This window comes from Aquarana catesbeiana, linkage group LG01 (assembly GCF_042186555.1).
Source record: "Aquarana catesbeiana isolate 2022-GZ linkage group LG01, ASM4218655v1, whole genome shotgun sequence".
Lineage (NCBI taxonomy): Eukaryota > Metazoa > Chordata > Amphibia > Anura > Ranidae > Aquarana > Aquarana catesbeiana.
In genome coordinates, this window is record NC_133324.1 from 953942090 (window position 1) to 953961193 (window position 19104).

At 43.5% G+C, this 19104-nt stretch overlaps 1 protein-coding gene across 1 annotated transcript in view; it reads right to left on the minus strand.

Annotated features, from left to right (window-relative positions):
- DNAI1 (dynein axonemal intermediate chain 1) overlaps positions 1-19104 on the minus strand; it is a 241688-nt gene that overhangs the window by 125440 nt on the left and 97144 nt on the right. The window lies entirely within an intron of this gene.

A 19104-nucleotide genomic window follows, 5' to 3' on the forward strand; every position in this document is an offset into this window, starting at 1 on the left:
GTAATTCAACTGCACCTTTCAACCTATCAACAGCTCTACTACACCCCAATCAAATTAAATAACCTGGGCTTCCTTCCTTCCTACCTCTCCTTCCCTGGGCATGGTGGAACAGATGTTTTTTTTATTGCCACATGCTGCTATGTTATGATTTCTGGTTGGAGGTCAACTTCATCTCACTGCTTTGAAGCTCCCCAATATTTGTTAACCTAAAAACTGTCCATTGGGTAGTCCTGGTGACCTAAGCATCCCTAAACGTTCCAAAGTTCTTTGGTAAATCTGTTATTTTTATGCTTAAAAGGTCATCTTACCCTCCTCTTGTTCTATGCATTGAAGGCCATTGTTCTAAAATGGAAAGCAACTATGGCACCAACTCTGGATTTTCGGAAATCTCTGCTAAATTCGGTAATACAAGAAATTCCATAAATTTTGGGATCCATGGATTAACTCGGTCACTACAAATGAATCTTATGCTGGGCCATCATTGACTTAAATAGTGACTTTACGTCACAAGAGACTTATGGGCCTCTATAGGAACATCTGAGCCAGCGGAGTCTGGTGTGCCACCTGGTTATTGTCGCAATCTGTGGTAGTATCTATCCTTTTTCGTGACTTGGGGTACTGAGGAGGATGGTTGCTTGCCCCTCCCCTTTTCATTTATTTTGCCTTGGTGTACCTGAGGATATACAGTATGTCACAAAAGTAAGTACACCCCTCACATTTTGTAAATATTTTATTATCTTTTCACGTGATAACACTGAAGAAATGGCACTTTGCTACAATGTAAAGTAGTTAGTGTACAGCTTGTATAACAGTAAATTTTCTGTGCTCTCAAAATAACTCAACACACAGCAATTAATGTCTAAACCACTGGCAACAAAAGTGAGTACACCCCTAAGTGAAAATGTCCAAACTGGGCTCAATTAGCCTTTTTCCCTCCCCGGTGTCATGTGACTTGTTAGTGTTACAAGGTTTCAGGTGTGAATGGTGAATAGGTGTGTTAAATTTGGTGGTGTCCCTGTCACTCTCTCATACTGGTCAATGGAAGTTCAACATGGCACCTCATGGCAAAGAACTCTCTGAGGATCTGAAACAAAGAATTGTTGCTCTACATAAAGATGGCCTAGGCTATAAGAAGATTGCCAAGACCCTGAAACTGAGCTGCCGCACGGTGGCCAAGACCATACAGCGGTTTAACAAGACAGGTTCCATTCAGAACAGGCCTCGCCATGGTCAACCAAAGAAGTTGAGTGCACATGCTCTGCGTCATATCCAGAGGTTGTCTTTGGGAAATAGACGTATGAGTGCTGCCAGCATTGCTGTAGAGGTTGAAGGGGTGGGAGGTCAGCCTGTCAGTGCTCAGATCATACGCCGCACACTGCATCACATTGGTCTGCATGGCTGTCGTCCCAGAAGGAAGCCTCTTCTAAAGATGATGCACAAGAAAGCCCACAAACAGTTTGCTGAAGACAAACATACTAAGGACATTGATTACTGAAACCATGTCCTGTGGTCTAATGAGACCAAGATAATCTTATTTGGCTCAGATGGTGTCAAGTGTGTGTGGCGGCAACCAGGTGAGGAGTATAAAGACAAGTGTGTCTTGCCTACAGTCAGGCATGGTGATGGGAGTGTCATGGTCTGGGGCTGTATGAGTGCTGCCAGAACTGGGGAGCTACAGTTCATTGAGGGAACCATGAATGCCAACATGTACTGTGACATACTGAAGAAGAGCATGATCCCCTCCCTTCAGAGACTGGGCCGCAGGGCAGTATTCCAACATGATAACGGCGCCAAACACACCTCCAAGATGACCACTGCCATGCTAAAGAAGCTGAGGGTAAAGGTGATGGACTGGCCAAGCATGTCTCCAGACCTAAACCCTATTGAGCATCTGTGGGGCATCCTCAAATGGAAGGTGGAGGAGCGCAAAGTCTCTAACATCCACCAGCTCTGTGATGTCATCATGGAGGAGTGGAAGAGGACTCCAGTGGCAACCAGTGAAGCTCTGGTGAACTCCATGCCCAGTGGTTAAGGCAGTGCTGGAAAATAATGGTGGCCACACAAAATATTGACACTTTGGGCCCAATTTGGACATTTTCAGGGGTGTACTCATTTTTGTTGCCAGCGGTTTAGACATTAATGGCTGTGTGTTGAGTTATTTTGAGGGGACAGCAAATTTACACCGTTATACAAGCTGTACACTCACTACTTTACATTGTAGCAAAGTGTCATTTCTTCAGTGTTGTCACATGAAAAGATAGAATAAAATATTTACAAAAATGTGAGGGGTGTACTCACTTTTGTGAGATACTGTATAGTGGTTGGTACACTGTACCTTGTTCAGTTATCTGTTTTGTATGCTTTTCTGGGCCTGGGTATGCCCAAAAGGCCCTGTTTTGTAACTCAACTTCTCCATAAAACGAATAAAAGAGAATTAAAAAAAAAAAGTCATCTTACCAACTTGGAAGGGACCATCCATGATTGAAAAAAATGAATTTTGCAAACTTATATAAAGAGTTAAAAAAAAAAAATTGCTCTTGTCTATTACTCTATAAACCTAACGTGTTAGTTAACCTTTACAGAAAGAAAATAAAGGTGAACTGCAGTGCCTTGGAAAAAGCATTCATATCCCTTGAAATTTTCCACATTTTGTCATGTTACAACCAAAAATATAAATGTATTTTATCGGGATTTTATGTGATAAACCAACACAAAGTGGCACATAATTGTTAATTGGAAGGAAAATGATAAATGGTTTTGTTTTCAAATTGTTTTACAAATAAATATGTGAAAAGTGTGGGGGGGGCATTTGTATGGCGCCCCCCGGAGTCAATACTTTATAGAACCTCCTTTCTCTGCAATTACAGCTGCAAGTCTTTTTGGGGATGTCTCTACCAGCTTTGCACATCTAGAGAGGGACATTTTTGCCCATTCTTCTTAGCAAAATAGTTCAAGCTCTGTCAGATTGGATGGAGAGCGTCTGTGAACAGCAATTTTCAAGTCTTGCCACATATTCTCAATTGGATTTAGGTCTGGACTGTGACTGGGCCATTCTAACACATGAATATGCTTTGATCCAAACCATTCCATTGTAGTTCTGGCTGTATGTTTAGGGTCGTCCTGCTAGAAGGTGAACCTCCGCCCCAGTCTCAAGTCTTTTGCAGACTCTAATGCCCCGTTAACACGGTTGGATTTTCCGACGGAAAATGTTCGATGGGGGCTTGTTGTTGGAAATTCCGACCGTGTGTAGGCTCAATCGGACATCTGCCATCTGAATTTCCGTCACACAAAATTTGAGAGCTGGTTCTCAAATTTTCCGACAACAAAATCGTAAATTCCGATCGTGTGTACACAATTCTGACGCACATGTGTCCACGCATGCTCGGAATCAAGCAGAAAAGCCGCACTGGCTATTGAACTTCATTTTTCCTCGGCTCATCGTACGTGTTGTAAGTCACCATGTTCTTGACGTTCGGAATTTCCAACAAGATTTGTGTGACTGTGTGTATGCAAGACAAGTTTGAGCCAACAACCGTCGGAAAAAATCCATGGATTTTGTTGTCGGAATGTCCAATCGTGTGTACGTTGCATAAAAGGTTTTCTTCTAAGATTGCCCTGTATTTGGCTCCATCCATCTTCCCATTAACTCTGACCAGCTTCCCTGTCCCTGCTGAAGAAAATCATCCCCACAACATGATGCTGCCACCACCATGTTTCACGGTGGGGATGGTGTGTTCAGGGTGATGTGCAGTGTTAATTTTCCACCACACATAGCGTTCTGCTTTTAGGTCAAAAAGTTCCATTTTGGTCTCATCTGACCAGAGCACCTTCTTCCACATGTTTGCTGTGTCCTCCACATGGCTTCTCACAAACTGCAAGCAATACTTCTTATGGCTTTCTTTCAACAATGTCTTTCTTCTTGTCACTCTTCCATAAAGGTCAGATTTGTGGAGTACACAACTAATAGTTGTCCTGTGGACAGATTCTCCCACCTGAGCTGTGGATCTCTGCAGCTCCTCCAGAGTTACCATGGACCTCTTGGCTCTTCTCTGATGAATGCTCTCCTTGCCCGGCCGGTCAGTTTAGGTGGACGGCCATGTCTTGGTAGGTTTGCAGTTGTGCCATACTCTTTCCATTTTCGGATGATGGATTGAACAGAGCTCCGTGAGATGTTCAAAGCTTGGGATATTTTTTATAACCTAACCCTGCTTTAAACTTCACCACAACTTTATCCCTGACCTGTCTGGTGTGTTCCTTGGCCTCCATGATGCTGTTTGTTCACTAAGGTTCTCTAACAAACCTCTGAGGGCTTCACGGAACAGCTGTATTTATACTGAGATTAAATTACACACAGGTGGACTCTATTTACTAATTAGGTGACTTCTGAAGGCAATTGGTTCCACTAGATTTTAGTTAGGGGTATCAGAGTAAAGGGGGCTGAAGACAAATGTACACCACACTTTTCACATATCTATTTGTAAAAAAATAAATAAAACCATTTATTATATTCCTTCCACTTCACAACTATGTGCCACTTTGTGTTGGTATACCACATAAAATCCCAATAAAATACATTTACTTTTTTGGTTGTAACATGACAAAATGTGGAACATGTCAAGGGGTATGAATACTTTTTCAAGACACTGTAATACCAAACACCCACCCTCCACACTCCTGGTCCACGCTGTACTTATAGTATCTCTGCGGATACTGAGCTGTCAGTGCTCACAGAGCTGGTCCAGGGATTTGAAATTGTACAACAGTACAATTTAATTTCAACGTTTGTATAGAAATTCAGAAAAATTATTCGTCAGGGCATTTAATAGTACTATTATGGACTCAAGACATTTCGGATGAAAACCCAGAAAAGCTCTGTTTGATTGCCATGCCAATTTTTGAATTCTACATTCTACATTTCGGGATGCATATGTACATTACACTTTGAATGAAAACCACAGTCGCAGAATTTCATTTGCTTGGCAAAATTTTTCTTTCTCCTTTGATATTCGTTATCGCTATGGTCAAAAACAATCTGTGACCCCAATAACTATTAGGGAATTGAACGGACATGTCAAAAACAATTCTTTTTCAAGTGAAATTTTACCGGTGTATAGCCAGATTGTCTCCGAACTTAGAGATAAGTATCAAATGTCTGATAAGATCTGTGGTTCTCGAGTTCCATCCACCCATATGGATTCAGGTCCTATACTGTATCTACTCATTCTACAAAGCAAGAACGTTTTTCTAGTAATGACAGTTTGGGATCAGGGTTAGGGATACAGTACTGGATCCAGGGCTTTCAGCAGGAACTAAGGGGGAACTCAGTTCCACCACCTCTGGCTCAGGTCTTCTGCTCCCTGCTCACCACTATCACTATCCAGCTTCTGCGTTTACAAGTGATAGATTATCTCCCAGTAGCTCCCACAGTTCAGATCTCCTGCCCAGATCCCACTGAGTGCCGGACAGGGACCAGGGAGATACAGAACAGGTTCCATGGGTTTAGCGCAGTCATAGGCAGGAGAGGGTGTGTGGTAGGCTGCACCCTCTGTGGTCTCCATTTTTTCCCTGGTGACCAGTTGTTGAAGCTCTTACTGCATAATCTCCCTTGCAAGTGACTGTAGTATAGTATAGTATGCTGGGAGGTACTACAGCCGGATAGGTGTTTCAGCTTAATATTTCAACAAAGGTAAGATATATGACAGATGGTGGAGCTTTTAAGGGGTGGGGGGAATGAGGGTAGTGGAGCGAGGGGGTTGTATGCAGAGGGAAGAGCTACTAGTTGATGGCATTTGGCAGGTATGTGAGTGTGGCGGTAATGGTTGAGTTCCTGCACCTATTCTCTGAGAAAAAAAGCCCTGACTGGATCCATGTTATCATTTTATGCACACTTAACAACCTCTCTAAGGGGGCCCCCTCCCACTCTGGGCCCTATAGCAGCTGCCATGGCTGCTATGACTATAGTTAGTTACACCATGGGACTGAGGGTGCTGGGAAATCAAAAATGTTGAGTTGTCATCAGAACAGGTGACAATACTAGTCATGGTGACAACCAAGTGTATTTTCCTTCCTTTGGGGACATTTCCTCTCACATCTTGTTGTTGATAGAGAACAGGAAGTCTGAGAAAATTTCCCCAAGATGGCAAAAAATGAACCCTTAACCCTCCCTTACTTTATCCAAAAAGAAAAAAAAAGTTTCAGCTTCAGATATACTGCAATTTATTTGTAAAGGGAAGAATGAAAGGAAAGTTGTAATTAGGAAGATGTCATTGAAAGGTTTATGAAGGGGACATGATGAGGTCCTTGGTTCTCTAATGAGGCGCATGCCTAGTCATGTCATTGCCGGTCTCCTCTATGAATGACGCCCTGGTCCCCTCTCCTATATTAGCGGATGTTTATTCTGCACACCTCTCTTCATGTGTTATCTGAATTTACATCACGGCCTGGGAGATCGCTCTAATCCACAGATGACATGTGTCGCTGCAATCTACTGCCAGCTGTCCTATCACGGTTCTGCACAAACAAATCCAATTATACGGCAGCAACGGCATCAGAAACTCCGCAGTGATGGATGGGAGGTTGTTATTGGGATTATCTGAACACGGGCCTTTTCTCATGAAAAGAAATCACTTGGCTGTTCACTGTCCCGTAGCTTAACGGAAAACTCCAGCAAATATAAAAGAATACCCTTTAAAGCAGCCATTCTCAACCAGGGTTCCGTGGAACCTTAGGGTTCCTCCAGAGATTGCTAGGGGTTCCTTAAACAATAGCTAATTGGACACCCATTTGAGGGTGTCTGTGTAGTTCTGGGGCCAACACAACATGACAGAGTCAGTGGCATGGCATCAATTATCCTTTTTGCTTACTTTAAGGGAGTCATTCTTCAAACTGCCGACCAAGGTGGACATTTTTCCCACTGACTTCCAATGAATTGGTTTTAGAAGGGTTTCCCCAAGACATGACATTTTTTTAAGGGTTCCCCAAAGGTAAAAAGGTTGAGAATGGATGCTTTAAAGCTTAAATATACCTAAAACAAAAAAGTAAAAAAAAAAAATCAGCAAAAGGGACATTACTTACCTTCGGTGAGGCATTTGCATTGTGCTGCTGTGTCCTCTTTTCACCAAAATCTTCCTCCTTTGATGCCCCCCCAACCCTGCTGTCATAACCTTCCAAAGCGACAGGGGATAATAGAACCAAGGGGTTGTCAAAATCATTTATCAAGAGAGTGCAACTAGAGCCCTTTCCACCCAGCTCCTCCATTTATAGAAACCTTTACCACAGCTTTTATGAATGAAAAACAGTCTACGAATGGAGGGCGGGCAGATGACTGAAAGGTCTAAACCCCTCCATTCACAGGTCACGTTTCATTCATAGAAGCTGTAGTAAAGGTTTCTATGAATGGAGAAACTGGGCGGAAAGGGCAGGCATAGATGGCCACTCTTGATGAGTGCCTGTGACAACCTTTTGTTCTACTAACCCCCACCGCTTTGGAAGATAACGGATGATAAGGCTCAATAGGTTCATCTTAACCAAGAAAAAAAAAAGAAACTTTAAATAGTACTACTTTGAAGAACATTCTAAGAAGAGGGTAGGGAAATCGGCAACCATTGTGTAGGAAGGGGGGTTTGGCAAAATAGCAGTGGGATTCCAGAATCTTTTGGGACACACCCAAAACAGGAGATGTCCTCAACTGAGGAACTAAGAGGTGGAAGAAACTAGGAAACCTTCCTCAAAATATTACAGATAGAATAGTGGAAGAAGTAACCTCTACACAACAGGTCCCAGCATGCTAAGGTTCAATAGGTTAATCCTGAGCAAAGAAAAAAAAAACTTTCAATAGGCCTACCTTGAGCACCAGTATAAGAAGAGGGTAAGGAAATCAACAACCATTGGGTAGAAAAGGGGTTAGGCAGGAATATTAGCATGGGATTCCAGAATCTTTCAGGACACATCCAAAAAAGAAGAGGTCCTCTGCTGAGGAACTAACGCGTAGAAGAAATTAAGAAATCTTCCTCAAAAGATTACAGCTAGAATAGTGGAAGAAACAACCTCTACACAGCAGGAACCACTGTGGACCTTCACGATTACCTCTATCCTCATGGGGAACCATAGTAGAGTAACAATTTAAGATGGCAACTGGACTCCAGAGAAGTACAGGGCTAGTAACAGAAGAGTGACTCTTTGGGAGGAAGACGTGGGACATACATGAGAAAACCCTTCACTCATTAGACTTAGACACTGAAAATAGTGTGTGCATGAAGGTCATACAAAGGGGAAACCAAATGAGAAAGAAGTTAACCTATTGTAGCATGGGGAGATCTTAAACCACCTGAGGAGAAGAACTAGCAGTTCACACCTGCAGTGTTGGGGAATTCAGAGCAATTGAACAACCAAGGCAACACAGGAAGCCATAAAGGGAATTAAACTAAAGGATATTCCTAACAGAGTTCTTGACAGCAACTGTCATGGTCAGGGGTCAGGCACAGAGACCGGAAGCTTTAACAGCATTGAGGCTCTCTGACCAGCAGGATAAGTACACAAACAGGTCACCCTAGTGGATGGCAGGGGCTCACCTGAGGTGTGGGATCTAACCACTAACCGGTGTTCACCAGAGCTCCTGATGGTGGAGATGGGTTTTGCTGTGTGTTAGTACCAGGTCACGGTCCTCAGGATCACCCCACCAGGCGGTGAGCAATCTGGGGTCCTGTAGCAAATATAGCAGGTTGGGATCAGAAGAAGCATAGTCAGTAAACAAGCCAAAGGTCGGTAACAAGTGCTTGCAGGTTGGGATAAAGCAGAAGTATGGTTGAGGAACAAGCCAATGGTCAGGAACAAGTGGCAGCAGATATACAGACAGCAGCATGAGCAAGATATTTATAACAAAGATTAATCAGCGCAAAAATCCCATAAAACAGCAGCTGAACACTGAGAACCAAAATATCAAATCCCAGTAAATAAATGTAGAAAAAGCAGTGCAGCGCATAGACAAACAAGACAAAAACAAATCTAATCCAATCCACTCTGGTGGGCTCGTTATAAATCCTGGGGTTAGCTCAAACAGCTGCCAGACAAGCACTCCATCCCAGGAGCAAGCAGCAGCTTGCTCCTGGGATGGAGTGCTTGTCTGGCAGCTGTTTGAGCTAACCCCAGGATTTATAACAAGCCCACCGGAGTTATTGGCTATGACACAGGGTATCTTATGCCATTATTGGACACCTGTCTCCAGCGATTCCTCCATCCAGCTGACCAGTATATTTACTCTTGTGCAGGGACTGCCTGTGTGACCTGACTGATATACTCAGGGGTCCACTCTTTGAGGTGAGCAGTTAGGACTCAATGTTGGTGGAGGCCGTCACACGATCACACTGTTTGTCATCCTTAGGACCACCGTTTATGGACATTTGATGGTGCTTTTTACACTATGGACTCTCTCCTATTATTAATTTTTGATTTATTGGATTAGTTTTGTTTTGTTTTGTTTTTGTCTTGTTTGTCTTGTTTGCTGCACTGCTTTTTCTACATGAGCCCCCCCCCCCCCACATTTGGCACCTTTCAGGCGGAGGAGCGGGTACCGGGTTTTGACAGGTCCCTGCTCCCACTTCCGTCGGCCCCCGCCTCCTTCCGCTTCGGACCATTTACAAATCGCAGCGCTTCGCGCATGTGCAAAAGGGAACTGGCTGTGAAGCCACAAGGCTTCACTGCCGGTTTCCGTGAGCCGAAATGGCGGCGGAAGCACCCATGAGCTGATCGAAGAATCGTCTTGGGTGAAGACACTGCTGGATTCGTGGACAGGTAAGTGTCCTAATATTAAAAGTCCACAGATATAGTATACTGTAGCTGCGGACTTAATTTTTTTCTGAAGGAGCCCCGGAGCTCCTCTTTAAGTCAGGCCATAGATGGATCGAAATTTGGGCAGCCAGTTCAGCATGGACCGGCAGAATTTTGAGCCATCTATGGGCAGGCTGGTTGTACTGAATTTGATCTATCGATCGACTTCAGTGCAGCAACCAGCCCGTCCGCTTTTTTTTTTTTTTAACGATCACTGTCAGAGGCCAGTGATATATATTCTACCAGCAGGGAGCATGGGGAGCACAATAGCACTGCAGCAGGGATTCCTCCATCAACACTGACTGTGTTGATGGGGGAATCGAGCAATTTTCTTTCCTTCAACACCTGTTGGAGCACAGAAAATAGATAATGTAAGGCCTTAAGACCAGGGGGTCTCAAACTGGTGGCACTCCAGCTGTTGCAGAACTACAAGTCCCATCATGCCTCTGCCCATGGGAGTCATGCTTGTAACTGTCAGCCTTGCAATGCCTCGTGGGACTTGTAGTTTTGCAACAGCTGGAGGGCCGTCAGTTTGAGATCCCTGTACTTAGAGCATAACATATACATTGCAAAACAAATGATGTACAGCAACCAATTGGAAAAAATATCCAACAGTTACTGTAATGTAGTGACTGCACAATAAATAAGAAATATGGGAATAGGCAAGTAAGCATCCATCCCCCAGTTGGTATTAAAATATGTTGTAGTATTCCCCATACGCTGAAAACAGGGCATAGCTTTGTAGATCCCCTCAGAACTTGTTTTTTTCTTAAAAAGGTCTTAAAGCGGAGTTCCCACTGTTATAATTTTTTTTTTTTTTTAGAATGTATATTTTTTTCTCTAAGGCTTATTTAGAGCACTCACGTTTGTGTGATTAATCGGCGCTCGATTGCCGATTTCATAGAGAAATATATCTTTTATTCCTCTTTTGTGGCAGTTTCCATAGTGCTTGTGGGCATGTGAATCCCACAAGGCACTATCTTCCGGGCTCTGGTGCAGCTGAGTGACCAGCATGCACCGCCCGCTCTCGCGCATGCGCTGTATGTACGGCGCAGCGCCATACACTTTTGGTGTTGCTATCACAATGGGCGTCGTCGTCGTAAGTGCCCGCCCCTCGTTGCGATGGCAACGAAGCCCTCGGCGTTGCCCAGTGACTCCTGGGAAATGACGTCAGGCGCCTTGGAGAGGAAGAGGCAGATTACGAGGGAACCCCTAGCAACAGACCTGAAAAGGTGAGTAAAAAAAAAAAAATTTCCAAAGGTTGTTATTTGTATTTATTGTAGCTGAATACTGTAAAAAAAAAAAAAATATATGACTGGAACTCCGCTTTAAAGAAGTCTTCTGTCCCCCAGGGAACAAAGTACATGTAATACTTTGTCCCATCTACCTAGATACAGTAAAACCTTGGATTGCGAGCATAATTGGTTCCAGAAACATGCTTGTAATCCAAAGCACTTGTATATCAAAGTGAATTTCCCCAGAAGAAATAATAAAAACTCAAATGATTCGTTCCACAAGCATTTTTTCATAAGTCCTTCAGTTTAAAGTCCATATAAAAAGATTCTAGCAATGTGATCAGTTGTGTAACCACAAAATGTCCATCCACAAATGGAAGACTCCACAGGGGGATTAGAAGCAAAATCCAGCAGGAGCTCCAGAGTATAAGGCTTACTTCACACTGGCATTAACCTCCCTGGCGGTTTTCCCGAGTGTGGCTCGGGGTTAAAATTCAGGACCATTAGCGGTAACCCCGAGCCACACTCGGGATTACATCGCAGGATCCTGGTGCCTCTTTACTTACCTTGTCCCCGGGATCCTGCGATGTCCCCCGCAGTGTCCGAGGGCTCCGTCCTCCTCCGAAGCCTCTCCGTGCCAGGCTCCGTTCCCTGCGAGCGTCACGACGCACGGGGGCGGAGCCTGGCGGCAAATTAAAAAAAAAAGTAAAAATCATAACACATACAGTACTGTAATCTTACAGATTACAGTACTGTATGAAATGATTTCACATCCCTTTTGTCCCCAGTGCTCTGGCCCATGCCCTGCATGCAGTTTTACATGATATACACTGTTCTTTCTGCCTGGAAACTGGAGATTGTCCATAGCAACCAAAAAGTGTCCCTTTACGTCAAAAGTGGCTTTAGACCAGCTAGAAAACAGCGATAGTAAATTAGAACACTTGCAGAATTGAGCGATAGTGAATTGTGGGGAAATTTATTTTATTACTATTTATTTTTAATTTTTTTAATTATTTATTTTTATTTATTATATTATAATTTATGTTTTTGTGTTTCAAACTTTATCATACCCGGGATATCTACTAGACTCTGGTTTGGACAGATTTAAGTGTGTTATTGTTAAGAATTACAGACCTACAATATAAAACGCCAAATTTCCATGCAAAATAATTGTACCGCTTTCAGCACCTAAAATCCGAAATAATCATACCGCCAGGGAGGTTAAGAGCATGCATTTGAGAGGCGTTTGACAGGCATTAAAAATGCCCCTCAAACGCCTATGCACAAGATACAATAGACAGCACATAGTGCTTTTCACACTAAGTGTTGCGTCGCTTCAAAAGTAAAGCCTTATGTCAAGTCAGGAGGCGTTTGAAGCCTTTCAATGCCTCCCATTCAAGTTTATGGTAATGCTACGCAAACGCTCTGGCAGGCGTTTTTGATGCGGTATTGATGCAGTTGCGGCGTGTTAAAATTTGTAACTTTCCATTGTGGAGCAGTTTTAATGCTCATCAAACGCTACGAAACCGTGGATAGGGCGTTTTAACGCTTGTAAAATGCCCCATTTTATACCTCATTGACACCTGTCTGACGTCCATACTAATGCCATACAAACGCTATAGGAGCGTTTGTTGTGCGACAGTAATTTAGTCAAGTATGAGCAAGCCCTGAAAGAGAAGAGAGGCGCCTCTAAGTGTAACAATATGATTACATTTAATGAAGGTACAACGTTTAGCAACTCACATGGTTGATGATTAAAAGAGGCACATTTAAGTATGCAGGCATCCGGGGTAAAGCTGTCCACATAGACCGTCCTCCTCACCGCCGGCTCTCACCGCTGTCAGTCTGAAATTGTGACCGGGAAGACCACCCTGCAGTAGAGCGATCTGAAAGCGAGGCTTGGAGCGCTCGTGGAACGCAGCATGGAAGGGATGACCTCGATGGCGGTGCGGAGGACGGTCTATGTGGACCGCTTTACCCCGGATTCCTGCATACTTAAATGTGCCTCTTTTAATTATCAACCATGTGAGTTACTAAATGTTGTACTTTCATTAAATGTAACCATATTGCTACACTTAGAGGCGCCTCCCTTCTCTTTTATACCCTGTTGTGACATGACACTACTTGTATATCAAGTCGAAATTTGCTAAAACGTTTTGCTTGTCTTGCAAAACGCTCTCAAACCAAGTTACTCTCAAACCAAGGATTTACTGTACTGTGAAAGGGAAGCTACCTGATCAGACATGAGCCCCCCCCCCCCCCCCACAGCTAGCAAGGAGATCGCTACATTGATAGCTGACGCTTATCTATTGAGAGTCAATGGCTGTAAGCACTTTCATGAGACAAGTACCAGCAAGAGGAATGCACGGGAAGGGGGCGTGTCAGCTTCCTGTCCCTTTGCATTGCTCTTGCCGGTATTAGGAAAATGCTTGGAGTTGCAAAAAAGCAGCCAGTTATCAGTGCAGTCGTGTCTTTGCCAGCTGCGTTGTTGGAAAGGCTGTGGGGGGAGGGCGGATCCTGTTTGGCCTCGTAGTTCGCCTTCCATAACATGTAGGAAGATGGAACAAAGTACTACATGTACGTTGTCCCCTGGGGGACAGAAAACTATAATTACATAAAGAAATTGACTTTTTTTTTTTTAATACAAACTGTAACCTTCCAGATCCTTACTGATTTTATAAATGTTTTTTAAAGGACATGGCAATCATATCGTGTTACTATTGTCGCCATAACCAGTAAAGCGGTGTCCTGAAAATCCTAACACTAGGGAATACATGTATATATAAGCAGATTGTAATCCCACCGAGATGGAAACAAGCTGGAGGCAAGGTAAGGCTAAGACATGTCCTGTAGAACTAGTGGGGGACATTAACCACTTCAGCCCCGGAAGATTTGGCCCACTTCCTGATCAGAGCACTTTTCACAAATTTAGCACTGCGCTACTTTAACTTGCAATTGCGCGATCGTTCAATGCTGTACTGTGTAAAATTAATGTCCTTCTTTTCCCACAAATAGAGCTTTCTTTTGGTGGTATTTTATCAACTCTGAATTTTTTAAATTTTTTGCGCTATAAACAAAAAAAGACCGACAGTTTTGAAAAAAAAAAAAAAAAAACATTTTTTACTTTCTGCTATAAAACATTTCCAAAAAAAAAAAAAAGTAAAAAAACTAATTTATTCATCAGTTTAGGCCGATATGTATTCTGCTACATATTTTTGGTAAAAAAAATCCCAATAAGCGTGTATTGATTGGTTTGCTCAAAAGTTACCGCGTCTACAAAATAGATAGATTTATGGCATTTTTATTATTTCTTTCTTTTTTACTAGTAATGGCGGCGATCATCGCGACATTGCGGTGGACCGATCGGACACCTAACTGACATTTTTGACACTTTTTTTTGGAACCTTAGATTGTAAGCTCTAAGGAGCAGGGCCCCTCTGATTCCTACTGTATTAAAGTGTATTATATTTGTACTGTATACCCTCAAGTTGTAAAGCGCTGCGTAAACTGTTAGCGCTATATAAATCCTGTATAATAAAGATAACCAGTGACATTATTACAGTGATCAGTGCTAGATATGAAGATATGCACTGTTATTGTACTAATGACACTGGCAGGGAAGGGGTTAACATCAGGGGCGATCAAGGGGTTAATGGTGTTCCCTCGCTGTGTGTTCTAACTGTATAGGGGATGGGATCACTGGGGACAACACACAGATCCGTCTTCCTGCATAGCAGAAAGACAGGATCTGTGTGATCTCCCCTGTCAAAACGGAGACTTGCCTTGTTAATACAGGCAGATCCCCCTTCTGACACTACAGGGAATGATCGCGGGTGGCTGGCGGACATTGAGTCCGCCAGACGCACTTATTAGCTCCCCCTCTGGCCAATGGAAGCGCCCACAAATCGCTGTGCACGAGCCCAACGTACACCTACGGCAATTTGCTCAGCCGAGCCAACCTGCCGCAGTATAAACACTCCTGGCTCCTCCCCTTCATTGGGTGCCCCCACGGAAAGCCGCTTTCCATGGGGGCACCTGTGCGCACTCGCTCCCGAGTCAATTGACACAGACAGTGGGACTCGGCCCTGCTCCCCCCTGTGTCACTGGATTTGATTGACAGCAGTGGAAGCCAATGGCTCCCGCTGCTATCAATCTGTCCAATGAGATGAGAGCCAGCAGCTGGAGCCGTGCACGGCACTGGAACAAATGGGCTCCGGTAAGAAAAAGGGGGTCTGGAGGGGCGCTGCAGCAAAAAAGGTGAAAAACTTTGAGACTTTACAATCCCTTTAACTGTTGTAAGAGAAGAAAGAGTCGGGGGCTGCATGAAAAAGTGCCCCAACACTATAGAGGTAGTGCACTTGCTTTTATGGGGTTTTTTTTCAGTTTTAAATTTGACCTCCAACCTTCCCTTCAGTCTTGCACAGTTGTACCATCTCCTCTCCTGGACTGAAATGGCTTCCTCTGATTTCACCGCACACTGTGAGCTTCTCACAATGTGCATTAGAAGCTGCAGCAAGTCAGAGCCCGGCGCGTTTCCTGGCTGGAGGACGTCTCATCATCTAGTTTTCTTCCTCTCCAGCCATTGGATTTCAATTTCAGTTCTAACCGCTTGCCGACCAGCTGCCGTCATTATACTATGGCAGGTTGGCACGGCTGATCAAATCGCCGTAGGTGTACGACGTCCGCTTTAAGAGCAATAGCAGGCGCGCGGCGCGACGCCGGAGCCCGCGATGTCTGCCGGCCACCCGCGATCGCTCCACAGAGAGCCAGAACGGGGATCTGTCAATGTAATCAAACAGATCCTAGCTCTGACAGATCATCTGTATAAATGTCAATGGTCCCAAAAAAGTGTCAAAAGTGTCCGATCTGTCCGCCGCAATGTCGCAGTCCCGCTAAAAATTGCTGATCACCGCCATTACTAGTAAAAAAAAAAATATAAATAATAAAAATGCTATAAATCTATCCCCTATTTTGTAGACGCTATAACTTTTGCACAAACCTATCAATATATACTTATTTCGATTTTATCTACCAAAAATATGTAGAAGAATATTAATTGGCCTAAACTGATGAAGACATTTTTTTTTTGGGGGGGGGGGGGGTATTTATTATAGCAGAAAGTACAAAAATATTGTTTTTTTTTTTTTCAAAATTGTTGCTCTTTTTTTGTTTATAGCGCAAAAAATAAAAACTGCAGAGGTGATCAAATACCACCAAAAGAAAGCTCTATTTGTGGGGAAAAAAAAGGACGTCAATTGTGTTTGGGTACAACGTCGCACGACCGCACAATTGTTAAAGTGACGCAGTGCCGTATCTCAAAAAATGGCCTGGTCAATAAGGGGGTAAATCCTTCCGGGGGGCTGAAGTGGTTAAATCATAGAGGCTCAGCATCAAACATGAACATTACCTAGGGTGGTCTGCATGCAAATACAACCTGCCTAGGAGCGCCCACCCATCCAGACTGACACCCACCCATGAAGACATCTTGATATTTGCATAACTCCTCCCAATAGCCCACCCACTGCTTGCCTTTGAGAGGAGAACGGAGGCGGGGCGCTGGGATGTTTTCAGGAAGTCATGTACAGCACCCTGCTGGCTCCTCCCACCAGACACAATCTGCTCGCATAGCACAGAGAAGCACAGAGATCTAGTGATTATGTCATTGAGTCTAAAATAAGGTATTCAGGTCTAAAATAAGGTAATGATAAAAGAAATGTTTTATGTAAAAAATTAATAAAGGGGAAAGGGTAAACCAGGGAAAGCAAAATATAAGACGACAAAACTTATGTGGAGGTGTGAAAACAACAAAGTTAATTATATATTGCTGATAGATGGCGTTTCCGACCCCCTACTTCCTGTTAGGGGAAGGCTCTTGCAGTTTGGCATACATAGCTTCCTTTATGGCTATTTATACCGGTCTTCTTTGTCCTAAATGTGTAATTTGCTGCTTTCATCTCTTGTCCTTAAAGGAAAGTTTTCTTTCCAATTTCCCTGCACTGATGGTAACTAAACAAACTTGTCACAAGCGGTGATAAGGTGTAGAAATGAACAAAACAGCTTAGCTACAATACATATTTCATGGTGTAGTTTTAACTAAAAAAAAAAAAAAAAAAAATATATATATATATATATATATATATATATATATATATATATATATATATATATATATATATATATACACATATATACATATATACATACACACACAGTATCCCACAAAAGTAAGTACACCCCTCACATTTTTGTAAATATTTTATTCTATCTTTTCATGTGACAACACTGAAGAAATGACACTTGTCTACAATGTAAAGTAGTGAGTGTACAGCTTGTATAACAGTGTAAATTTGCTGTCCCCTCAAAATAATTCAACACACAGCCATTAATGTCTAAACCACTGGCAACAAAAGTGAGTACACCCCTAAGTGAAAATGTCCAAATTGGGCCCAATTAGCCATTTTCCCTCCCAGGTGTCATGTGACTCTTTAGTGTTACAAGGTCTCAGGTGTGAATGGGGAGCAGGTGTGTTAAATTTGGTGTTATCGCTCTCACTCTCTCATACTGGTCACTGGAAGTTCAGCATGGCACCTCATGGCAAAGAACTCTCTGAGAATCTGAAAAAAGAATTGTTGCTCTACATAAAGATGGCCTAGGCTATAAGAAGATTGCCAAGACCCTGAAACTGAGCTGCAGCACGGTGGCCAAGACCATACAGAGGTATAACAGGACAGGTTCCCCTCAGAACAGGCCTCGCCATGGTCCACCAAAGAAGTTGAGGTCACGTGCTCAGCCTCATATCCAGAGGTTGTCTTTGGGAAATAGACGTATGAGTGCTGCCAGCAATGGTTGTGGGGGGTCAGCCTGTCAGTGCTCAGACCATACGCCGCACACTGCATCAAATTGGTCTGCATGGCTGTCGTCCCAGAAGGAAGCCTCTTCTAAAGATGATGCACAACAAAGCCCGCAAACTGTTTGCTGAAGACAAGCAGACTAAGGATATGGATTACTGGAACCATGTCATGTGGTCTGATGAGACCAAGATAATCTTATTTGTTTCAGATGGTGACAAGCGTGTGTGGCGGCAACCAGGTGAGGAGTACAAAGACAAGTGTGTCTTGCCTACAGTCAAGCATAGTGGTGGGAGTGTCATGGTCTGGGGCTGCATGAGTGTTGCCGGCACTGGGGAGCTACAGATCATTGAGGGAACCATGAATGCCAACATGTACTGTGACATACTGAAGCAGAGCATGATCCCCTCCCTTCAGAGACTGGGCTGCAGGGCAGTATTCCAACATGATAACGACCCAAACACACCTCCAAGACAATCACTGCCTTGCTAAAGAAGCTGAGGGTAAAGGTGATGGACTGGCCAAGCATGTCTCCAGACCTAAACCCTATTGAGCATCTGTGGGACATCCTCAAACAAACGGTGGAGGAGCACAAGGTCTCTAACATCCACCAGCTCTGTGATGTCCGGGGCAACCTGTGAAGCTCTGCTAAACTCCATGCCCAAGAGGGTTAAGGCAGTATTGGAAAATAATGGTGGCCACAGAAAATATTGACACTTTGGGCCCAATTTGGACATTTTCACTTATGGGTGTACTCACTTTTGTTGCCAGCGGTTTAGACATTAATGGCTGTGTGTTGAGTTATTTTGAAGGGACAGTAAATTTACACTGTTATACAAGCTGTACACTCACTACTTTACATTGTAGACAAGTGTCATTTCTTCAGTGTTGTCACATGAAAAGATATAAAAAAGTATTTACAGGGGTATAGAGTGTGGAGTGTGGCACTGTCCTCGCCTATCACCTCCCTCCCCAACCTATATGCAATCCTAAAACCAGAAATCTTGGGCCTTAAAATTAACCACGACAAATCAAGGGCACTAAATATCTCTTTGCTGAGCTCTACACAGGAATCTCTCGAACAATCGCACCAATTTAAATGGGAGTCAGAAGCCCTACCTTACCTAGGAATATGATTGACCCCTTCCCAACACATCCTATACGCACACAATTACCCGGCCCTATACAGACCCCTG